The following is an 11,427-nucleotide window of genomic DNA, read 5'->3' on the forward strand; positions in this document are numbered from 1 at the left end:
TTAGAAGCCACGGCAGATCATGACTATGCTGTTGGCAAAAAAATTGGCGTACACATGACCAGGACACAATATGAAACGAATTAGTATAAGATGTCATATGGGACCAGGCTCACGTGGACCCTGGTTCTTCTGCTACTTGTAACGGCACGTGTTGCACACGTCGAATATTACAAATGGAAATGCTCGTCTGTTTGGTGGTTGCCTTCGTGTCCACCTCTCGATCGGGCGCTGGTCTGAACCAAGGAGGCGTAAACGTAGATGGGCTCCCCGTTCTGGTCAAGCTCCGTCACTGCAGCAGAACAACTCCAGAGCAAAAGGAAAGCAGCCAAGTTGTACTCTGCAATCCAGTACGAGTAGTATGACCCGGCGGCTGCTCCTGCTGCTCTGCCAGCTCGCCCTCGCCGCCGCAGCCTCCAGCTCCAAGGTGGTGACCAGCCTCCCCGGGTTCCAGGGGCGCCTCCCCTTCCACCTCGAGACCGGGTACCCATTTCTCGCTTTCTTCTTCAGCTAAGTTTTGTACGCACCATGGCGGTGGGAGAATATAACCGGCTGCTGCTTAAGGTACGTGGAGGTGGACGAGGACAAGGGCACCGAGCTGTTCTACTACTTCGTGGAGTCCGAGGCCGGCGGCGAGGATGACCCTTTCCTCCTCTGGCTCACCGGCGGCGACGACTGCTCCGTACTCAGCGGCCTCGCGTCGAGATCGGTAAGTTTTGTTTGCGTTCTCAACCGATGACTCGCCGTTACTCTCTACTCTGTCATATCATACATGAGATGCGTACACATGCCAACCGCAACTGCAGGTCCATTCAAATTCGTCATAGAACCTTACAATGGCACCATACCGAGCCTGGAAATCAATCCGAACTCATGGTCCAAGGTCGGTCACGTTTATACTCTGCAGTTAACCGTTCAATCCTGATTGCTTTCTTGGCGGTTCAATCCTAATTCCTGCCTTGATGACGCCCATTTGCAGGTGGCACATATCCTCTTCGTTGATTCGCCGGCCGGGGCCGGATTTTCCTTTTCCAAATAACCCGAAGGCTACGATGTTGGGGATGTATCTACCTCACTGCAGCTCCATGAGTTCCTTATCAAGGTGCTACTTAACTGCTTACCAGCTACTCCTATCCATGGATTTGTTACGATGCATTGACTGGCTATATCTTCCTTACTGTGTTGATTCACGTGACCTTGTCCAGTGGATTACGGACCATCCCAAGTTTCTATCGAGTCCTCTCTACATCGGGGGAGACTCTTATGGTGGAAAAATTGTACCATTCATCGCACAAAAGATTTCAGAAGGTACGGGCACTTGCTGTACATTTCCGCCCATCCATTGAGTATGAGTTTATATTTGACTGAATTCGCGGATTTAACAACAAGGTAAACGTGGCAAGCCATTTCAAAATAAAAAAATAAATAGAGTATTGGACTGTGCTAACGTCCAATCCACATGGCTAGTGGTTTTTCTGATTTTTGGCTACACAATATAAAAAGAAAATAAAACTGCTAGAAAGGGACTTGAACCCAGGTCAATTAATTAGACTTTGCACCCAATAACCAACTAAGCCATCTTTAGTTATTGTCTATTGTATACAGACAAAGTTACCTGAACCTTTCTTTTTTCTGTCATATCAACGATAAAAACCTTTTTTTTTTGCTTGGTAACTTTGGCATGATCTGCGTGATAACTATGACTTGAGCAACATGATAACTATACTATGATAAGCCTGATAACTATAATATGAGAAGGTTAATGACTATACCATGAGTAGCATGATAACTTTAGCATGGGGTAGTGGTAACTTCACACTGGGGTATGTTTCAACAAAAAAAAGTTATCGAGACATGTTTCAGTAATGTTTTTCACATGGGTAAAAAGTTGTCAATGTGTTGTATGTAAGTTATCGGGTGTCCGGTGCGTAAACTACCATGCTATTTGCACTAGGTTATCAGAGCATGTTTCTAGAACTTTTCGCCCAAGGTGAAAAGTTATCAATGCGTTTATATGTAAGTTATCAGGTTAATTGTACGTAAGTTATCATCTTATTTACACAAAAGTTACCGGGGTATATTTTAACAACTTTTTCACCTCGGATAGTCAAAAAATTCATTTGAACTTGTCAGGAGCCAAGTAGTGGGTGAGTTGGTGACGGGGGGATAGACCCTGGGTAGCCTCATCTGCACCTTAGCAGATTTAAAGACATCGGGGCTAGCCCAGCCCCTTAGTCTGACTGGTCGCAAGCCGGTTCCCATGGCCGGCTGGAGCCGACATGCCGCCTCGTAGAAGGCGGCGAGGGCATGGGCCGGCTCCTAGCAGGCGGCCCATCGCCACCTCAAAGTCTGCGCCCACCTGCTATGACAAGACATGGCATGGCAACAGTGCCCCCTACCATCCTCGAAATCCGGAAGGAATGTGGCCACAGTGCAGACGTACCAGGCGGACATCCCCCGCCTGGCACGACACTGTAGCCATGGCCAACGAGAAGCCCAGGAAAGACGGCTCCTTGATCGGATGGTAGCCATGGCCAACGAGAAGCCGGCCATGCCGACTGATCCCAAGGAAGCTGAAGCAGGGACATCATTCTAGCCGGCCAAAGAGACCAAGCAGATCCCCTTGGATCCAGACCACCCGGAGAGGTTTGCTGTTATGGGCACTAGCCTTGACAACAAATAGGAAGGCGAGCTCGTCGATTTCCTCCATGAGAATCAAGACATCTTTTCATGGTCCCCCAAAGACATGCCTGTCAGAAGAAAAGAAAAGTATCGTTGGAGAAGAAGTCACCCGACTGCCAGCAGCCGGATTCATTATGGAAGTGTTCCACCGGACTGGCTTGCCAACCTGGTTCTTGTGTTGAAGAAGAACAACAAGTGGCATATGTGCATTGACTATACCAGACTCAACAAAGCCTGCCCCAAAGATCCATTCGCTCTGCCGCGAATAGACCAAGTGATCGACTCCACAGCTGGATGTGAGCTATTGTCTTTCCTTGATGCCTATTCCGGCTACCACCAGATCAAGCTAGATCCGGCTGATCGACTGAAGACCGCCTTCATCACACCATTTGGTGCATTCTGCTACATCACCATGACGTTCGGCTTGAGGAACGCCGGCGCCACCTTCCAATGCTGCATGCAGAAGTTCTTGCTGAAGCAACTCTGATGCAATGCCCATGTTTACGTGGATGACATTGTGGTGAAGACGGAAAAGCGTGGCACCCTCATGGAGGACTTGAAGGAGACCTTTAAAAATCTGCGCTGCTTCAACATCAAGCTCAATCCGGAGAAATGTGTCTTCGGCGGGCCAGCCGGCCAGCTCCTGGGCTTCCTTGTCTCAGAACGCGGCATCGAGTGCAACCCCGTGAAGATCAAGGCCATCGAGAGGATGGAGAAGCCCACCAAGCTGCGTGATGTACAGAAGTTCACCGGGTGCTGGCATCCCTCAGCCGCTTCATCAGTCGGCTGGGCGAAAAGGCACCCCCTCTGTACCAGCTCATGAAGAAAACCAGTTGCTTCGAGTGGAACGACCAGGCGGACGCCGCCTTCCTCCAACTCAAGCAAATGATGTCAACGCCGCCTATCTTGGCGGCCCTGGTTGCTAAAGAGCCTATGCTCCTCTACATCGCCGCCACCAATAGAGTTATCAGCACGGTGATCGTTGTCGAGCGCCCAGAAGCCGGCAAGGCACAGTTGGTCCAGAGGCCAGTATATTACTTGAGCGAGGTCCTATCGGCCTCCAAGCAGAATTACCCCCACTACTAGAAGATGTGCTATGGCATGTACTTTGCCGCCAAGAAGCTGAAGCAGTACTTTCAAGAGCACTCCATCACAGTCGTCTGCACTGCTCCCCTTGCCGAGATAATAGGCAATAGAGATGCCTCGGTCCAGGTGGCCAAGTGGGCCATCGAGCTGGCTCCGCATACCATCTTGTACCAGCCCCGCATCGCCATCAAGTCCCAAGCACTGGCCGACTTCCTCGTCGACTGGGCCGAGTCCCAGTACCTGCCGCCAGCTCTGGACTCTACGCACTGGCGGATGCACTTTGATGGCTCCAAGATGCGCACCAGTCTAGGAGCCATCATCGTTCTCACCTCTCTCAAAGGAGACAAGCTGAAGTACATGCTTCCACTTTGCCGCCTCCAACAACATAGCCGAGTATGAAGCGCTCATCTTTGGGCTCTGACTGGCCAAAGAAATCGGCATTCACCGCATCCTCTGCTATGGCGACTCGGACTTGGTGGTCAAGCAGTCGTTCGGCGACTGGGACGCCAAGGATGCCAACGTGGCAAGCTATCGCTTCCTCGTTCAGCAGATGAGCGGCCAATTCGACGGTTGTGAGTTCATCCATGTGCCACGGGCTGACAACGACGCAGCAGATGCTCTCGCCTGCATCGGCTCTACCCGGCAAGCTATACCATCTGGCGCTCCCTCGAGCACCTCCGCAAGCCGTCCATCAAGCCTCCACCAGAATCCGACTCCATCTTCGTGCTGACTGCCCCAGGAGGAGCCGGATCCGGCTTGGGGACTTCAGCGGCCGGCGCGAGGACTTCGCCAAGCGGCCCGGAGGCTGCAGCACCAGCACCCAGCCCAGCGCTCCCAACAGGCGGCCCGGGGGCTGCTGCAGTCGGCCAGGGGACTTCATCAAAGCCATCCGGAGCGGCCGACTCCAGCCCGCCGCCTCCCAACCCGGCCCCCGTCGTACCAGTCATCGTGTTCACAGTGGTGACGACCCCATCTTGGGCACAACCCATCCGCGACTACTTGGTCAGTAGCGTGCTGCCAACCGACCAGGTGCTAGCCAGGAAGATCTAGTGCAGAGCAGGTGCCTACACCATTGACAATCAAGAGCTTGCAAGGCGGAGTGTGACTAGCGTCCACCAATGATGCGTGGAACCAGAGAAAGGCAAGGAGATCCTTAGAGATATACATCAAGGCGAATGTGGCAACCATTCCGCCTCCAGATCCCTCGTGGCCAAAGCTTTCCGCCACAGCTTCTTCTAGCCGACTACTTTGGACAACGCCAACAAGTTATTCAAGAAGTGCAAGGGGTGCCAGGTGTTCAGCGCCAAGCAACACCTGCCATCCTCCGCCCTCAAGACCATCCCCATCACCTGGACCTTTGCCGTGTGGGGTTTGGATATGGTAGGCCCGTTCAAGACGGCACGCGGCAGCATGACCCATCTGCTAGTCGTCGTGGACAAGTTCACCAAATTGATAGAAGCAAAACCAATCAAGAAGCTGAATGGTCCGACTGCTGTCATATTCATCGCCGACATCACTGTCAGATATGGCGTTCCTCACAGCATCATCACCGACAATGGCACCAACTTTGCCAAAGGTGCCTTGGCCCGCTTCTGCGCAAATCAAGGCATCTGACTGGACTTAGCGTCTGTTGCCCATCCACAGCCAAACGACCAGGTGGAGCGAGCAAACGGCCTCATCTTGTCCGGTATCAAGCCCCGCCTGATCGAGCCACTAAATCTGCCGGCCGGCTGCTGGATCGACGATCTGTCGTCCGTCCACTGGAGTCTTCCAACCACGCCGAACAGATCAACCAGCTTCACGCCCTTCTTCCTTGTGTATGGTTTCGAGGTGATCATCCCTTGGGATATTGAGTTCGACTCGCCTCGGGTTCCATGTACACAGAGGCGGAGGCAAAAGAAGCGCGAGAAGACGATGTCGATATGCTGGAAGAGGCCTGATTGCTAGCATGCAGCCGGTCCACCATCTACCAGCACAACCTGCGCCGCTACCACAACAAGAATGTCAGGCCGCGTTCTTTTCGTGAGGGCGACCTTGTGCTCCGCCTGATCCATCAATCAGCCGGACAACGCAAGCTCGCAGCACCTTGGGAAGGCCCCTTCATCATCAGCAAGGCCTTGGGCAACGACTCGCACTACCTCATCGACGCCCAGAAGCCCAGGACGCGCAAGAGGTGCACAGCCGGCGAAAAAACGGAGCGGCCATGGAACACAAATCTGCTCCGCCCGTTTACAGTTGATTCGAGCGTATGTATCATGCCAACTTTTGTATTAAATAACATACCTCAGGTCCCCCGAGGTGAACTCGGGGGCTACCTTTTTATCTATCTATGAGATAAGCTTATGCCATGACTTGAGTTTTTCTATTCCTGCCCCGTCCGGGTTCCGGTAAGCCTGCCCGGGGGCTAGCCGCCTTGGCCTAGGTTTGCACCAGCCGGAGCTGACTAGTAGTGTGCCGACTCTGAGAGCCCTCTCTCCGCCCTAAGTCACAGCTCGTAGCATAGCTGTCCGGCTGGAGGGAGCTAAAGGTCGAAATAGTCGCCCACACGAAATTTGACTAAGAGCGCTAACTTAGGCCCAATCGTACCTCCGCCTTCCTCGTTCGGCTGCTCAGCAGCCGGTAGGCCGGCTTCGCGCTCGATCAAGTTGCACTCTACGCGGCCTAAGTAACTTGCCCATTCCAAAGAACAACCGAGCCCCTGACCCAGTCACAGACCGCAGAGCGGCTCTCCGACTGGCAGGGAGGCGGCCAAGGAAATGCGGCACAGCAGAAAGCAAAAGAGAGAAAAGCAGAACTCGAGCAAGAATTTAAACTTATGCACATTGCAAAAGGCCAGAGGCGAGCATCCATGAAGTTTAAAGTACACCCCGAGTGGGTGGAGTTGCGCACACTTAATAGAATTGTTCAAAAGGATTACATCACAGTACAAGACAAGATAAATGTGTCCGCCTAGGCCAGAGGAGCAGCAGGTGGGTTCGAGGGGTCTGCGGAGGTAGCGGCACTGGATGGTGGAGCGGCCGGCTGGCTGGTCTTGGTCTAGTCGGCAGCGGCAGTAGTCGGCGTAGCCACCCACGGCTCGCTGGTCGAAGCCTGATCAGGCTGAGGTTGGCTGCCCGCTCCATCCTCCGGTACGTCATCTTCGTCCTCATTGAACTTGTCGTCGTCATCTCCCTCATCGCTGGAGGCGATTTCCTCCGCCGGGTCCTCCTCGCGCGTTGGGTCCAACCTAAACCATCTCGGCGTCACCACATTGTCGCAGGCATCCAAGTCAGGGACGAAGACGACAATGTTGGTGTAGTCGGTGAGTGTCGCCGTGCACCGGGTGAGCTCAAGGCCCGCCTCAACCAGCTTGTCTGCGGCCTCCAGCCGGAAGGTGGCTAGTTGGGTCAAGTCCAAGTTGGGATACCATGCCTTGGCGAACTCCAGGGCCATCCGAGCACCCCGCCCGAGCCGTGGCGCCCTTCCAATCCTCGAAGCGATCGACTGCAGCCTCCAGCCACTCGGCGGTCCAGCTAGGGGTGCGTGGGATCCGAGCGCCTGGCCAGAGGGATGCCAGCACCACAGCACCGGCGCGTTGCAGACGGCAGATTATCTGATGGGCCGGCTGCAGGCGCGTCTTAATGGCCAGGAACTGCTCACCGAGGTTACGGGCCATATTGGGCGCGATGTCCACGCCTGCCACCCTTCGCGCGCCGCGCCTCGATGGCCTGGGTGATGGCGACGGAGTAGCCCGGGAAGTACTGAGCAGGAAAAAGATCAAAGTATGAGAAGGTTGAAGCCAGCTCCCGGTGTAGTCGACAGCCACTCAAGAAGAAGAGAACAACTTACTGTCGACCAAGTCCTCGATCTCCCCATAGCCGGCGTTCAGGAACTTCTCCTTCCTGGCCCAGTTCGAGCGTTGAGTCTCGAACCCCGCCTTGAGGAGGTCCTCGCCATCCTTCAGCTGCTGGATCTCCGCCTTGTGCCACTCCACTTGGTCGGCCAGCTCCTTGTTCAGGCATTCGCACTCCTGCGTTGCCTGGCTGCACTCTAGATCCTTGGTGCGGAGCTCGGTCTCGACCTCGCCTAAGTGCTGCTGCAGTGCAACAACCACTTCTGCAAAGATAAAAAAGAAGACGTCAACATCAAAAGAAAAAGGTAGTTGCCGGAAGATCCGTCCCGACTGCTCAACAGTCGACCCGAATCTCGAGGGCTGCATCCAGCGGGTGCGCTGACGCGCCCCTATGAGAAGAAAGGCGGAATGTTGAAGTCGTCGGTCCGCTTGGCCAGCTCCTTGACGTGGGAGTTGTAGGCGGCTGCGCGGAGGTTTTGGTAGTCCTGCAGCAAGGACAAAAGAAGAAAAGAAAAACAAGATTAGCACTCAGAACTCACTTTAAAGTCCCGAGCCCCCTGCTCAAAAGTTGGCCCAGAACTCGAGGGCTACACCCAGTGGGTGCGCTGGCGCACCCCCACGGAAGATTGCAGGAAGATAAAGACAAAAAGCAAGCATGTACCTGAACGACCGCTAGCAACGTCAGGAACTCCTGCACGCACTACTGGAGGGCAGCGCCTTGGGAGGCAAGCTAGGTCTGGACGTCCTTCACGGACATGTTCAAGATGCCACCACCACCGCCAGATGCCCAGTCCGCTATGTTGGCACTGGTGGCCTCAACATCAGGCATCGGGGAGTTGGAGGCTCTGACCTCCATCAGCCATGGTGCCGAGCTTGCCTTCACCGGGCGTTGGCGCACCGGGATGCGGACCATGGGAAGCGGCCCCACCGTCAGCTGGTCATCAGACGACACCGCCTGTGGCCCCTCGGGCTGGCCGACCTGGGGCTACCTCCTTCCATCTTCACGGCCGGTTGGACAACGCCAGCTCCGCCAGCCGAGTCCGGGACCTCCGGCGCAGGCAGCTCCGGGTGCTGAGAGTCGACGGGCCCGGAGGCCTAACCGCAGGACGCCTTTGCCTCCTACGCTTTGGTGGCCACGCTCGCCTGCTCCTTGTTCGCCGCCTCGGCCGCAGCATCGGCCTCCGCCTACGCCGCCCTGGCCGCCTCCTCCCGCTCCTCGCGCGCCTCCCACGCATTTCTCTCTGTGGCCTCCTGGAGGTCGGCAAGCGAGTCCACGCGGCGGGGGGCTGCAGGGTTACCGGCCGCCCCAACCACCAAAGCAGCTGGGGGCCGCTAGAGAAACAGTGGGGCCCTGTTCAAGCAAGAAGGAAAAGAGCATTAAAGAAACGAGCCAAGAAGAAACAAATGAAAAACAACAGAAGGAGAATCAAAAGTACTCACGCAGACACCACCGGGCGCGGCTTCAAGACCCTCTGGTACTAGGCCGTCCTCGCAGCAGCCTCTTGTCGCTTGGTCGCGGCGGCCAAGGTCTTCGGCTTCTTGGGCCGGCTGCCATAGAGCCCGCCCTCAGCCCGGCACTTTGGCGCGCCGGCTGCCGCAGTCGGCGCGACCAAAGAGCTGGCGCCGCCCTGTCAGTGTGGCGGGCGCGGCACGGTTCGTTGTCTTCTGCATCGTTGTCTGACCACTCTTGGAGGCCGCCTCCGGAGAAGCCACCTGCTTCCCCTCCACCACCGCCTGTGGCATCATCCTCCTCCATGGTGGCCTCCCCCAAGTTGGGGTCGCCCTCGTCGCTCACCGACCGGTCCGGCAGGAACACCTCGCCCGGAGCCAGTTGGATGGCCGTCTAGCCCGGGAAGTACTACAACAAGGCCGACTGCTTAGGCGGCGGGAAGAACTCGGACCAGCAAAAGAGAAAATGAAAGAGAAGCGAGGGACTTACTGTAGGCGGCGGGTTGGCCCGGCTGTATGGCGGCTTGCCAAATTGCCACTTCGACTCCGACAGCTTGTAGTCGGAGATGTGGTTCACCAGCCGAACGATCTCCAAGACCAGCATCTCCTTGGTGGACATCCGGGACGGATCCCGGCGCCCACTCATGGCGCTGATGATGTGGGGCCGACCCTGGAGAGGCAGTACCCGGCGCTCCACGAAGGCGGCCAGCAAGTCAGAAGGCTTGAGGCGCTCCGAGTCGATCATCACCTGGAGCCTGGCGAGGGCGCTGGTGGAGGGGATCAACAGAGTCTTCAACCGGAAGCTCCAGGTGGCGCGGGGCTCGGCAGGCAGGTCGACTGCATAAGCCGGCAAGTTAACGTAGTTCCGTGCCAAGTTGAGGTTCTCAACGTGGAAGTACGACCGCTGCCACAGTTTGGCCGACTGCAACAGGGCAGTGACCGGGAAGCGAGGCCCGCCTCTAGTCCTTGTGCACCGCACCGCGACGCAGGCTCCGCACTGCGCCGCCTCGCCCTTGGTGGCGGTGCCGAGCTTGAGGTAGAAGAGCTCTGCCCACAGCTCGAGTGTGGGTAGAGTGCCGAGGTAGCCTTCACAGAGCGTGACCAAGGCGGAGAGCAGCACCACCGTGTTCGGCGTGAGGTCGTGGGGCTGCACTCTGTAGAAATCCATTAGCGAGCGGAGGAACCCGCTGGCCGGAAGGCCGTAGCCGCGAAGAAAATGCGACCGAAAGATGACGTACTCGCCATCCTTCGGTGCCGGAGAGATCTCCCTGACAGGGGGAAGACGCACCTTGACGTCGGTGTGATGAGGAAGGCACCATGTCTCGCGGAGGAACTGGATGTGATCCTCGTCGATGGTGGAGCCGTCCAAGTCATCGGTGATGCCGCTGAGCGCCATGGGCTCTGTGCTCGGCAGTGGCGCGAGGCGGCAGCGACAAAGAGAAGGCTCGGTGACAATGAGTCGCGGCAGCACTCCGGCGAGGGAAGAAAGCACAACATCGACGAGGAAGAAGAAGCAAGACAGAGGGAGAGGAGGGTGCATGTGCGTTCTGCCGCCCCTGTTCCCCCTACTTATAGCCCTACGGTGGCAGAGCCGAGGGGGCGGGACGTGGGGAGCGTGGGATTAACTGCGCCTACTCCCTCACAACCCTGCAACTTCCGCACCTTAAAGGCGTGTATTAAATTGCCCTGGGAAGAGCAACCATCCGCCCCGGCCGCAGCGGATCCACGCGTGTGCCGAGGCCCTATAGTGGCGAGCCCGGGACTGCAGGGACGTCCCGTTGCGCACGTGGGCTGGCAGGCCGACCTGACCAACAAGTGTTGGGGAACGTAGTAATTTCAAAAAATTTCCTACGTACACGCAAGATCATGGTGATGACATAGCAATGAGAGGGGAGAGTGTTGTCCACGTACCCTCGTAGACCGTAAGCGGAAGCGTTATGACAACGCGGTTGATGTAGTCGTACGTCTTCACGATCCGACCGATCCAAGCACCGAACGTACGGCACCTCCGAGTTCAGCACACGTTTAGCTCGATGACGATCCCCGGGCTCGGATCCAGCAAATCTTCGGGGATGAGTTCCGTCAGCATGACGGCGTGGTGACGATGATGATGTTCTACCGGCGCAGGGCTTCGCCTAAACTCCGTGACGATATGACCGAGGTGGAATATGGTGGAGGATGGCACCGCACACGGCTAAGGAACGATCCGTAGATCAACTTGTGTGTTCTGGGGTGCCCCCCTGCCCCCATATGTAAAGGAGCAAGGGGGGAGGCCGGCTGGCCCTTGTGGGCACGCCAAGGAGGAGGAGTCCTCCTCCTAGTAGGAGTAGGACTCCCCCTTTCCTACTCCTACTAGGAGGGGAAAGGAAGGGGGAGAGGGG

At 56.3% G+C, this 11,427-nt stretch overlaps 1 pseudogene; it reads left to right on the forward strand.

Annotated features, from left to right (window-relative positions):
* Nucleotides 1-358: 358 nt before the first annotated feature.
* Nucleotides 359-11,427, forward strand: part of LOC119361068 — a 36,377-nt pseudogene continuing 25,308 nt past the window's right edge.

Source organism: Triticum dicoccoides, chromosome 2B (assembly GCF_002162155.2).
Source record: "Triticum dicoccoides isolate Atlit2015 ecotype Zavitan chromosome 2B, WEW_v2.0, whole genome shotgun sequence".
In the NCBI taxonomy this organism is placed as follows: domain Eukaryota; kingdom Viridiplantae; phylum Streptophyta; class Magnoliopsida; order Poales; family Poaceae; genus Triticum; species Triticum dicoccoides.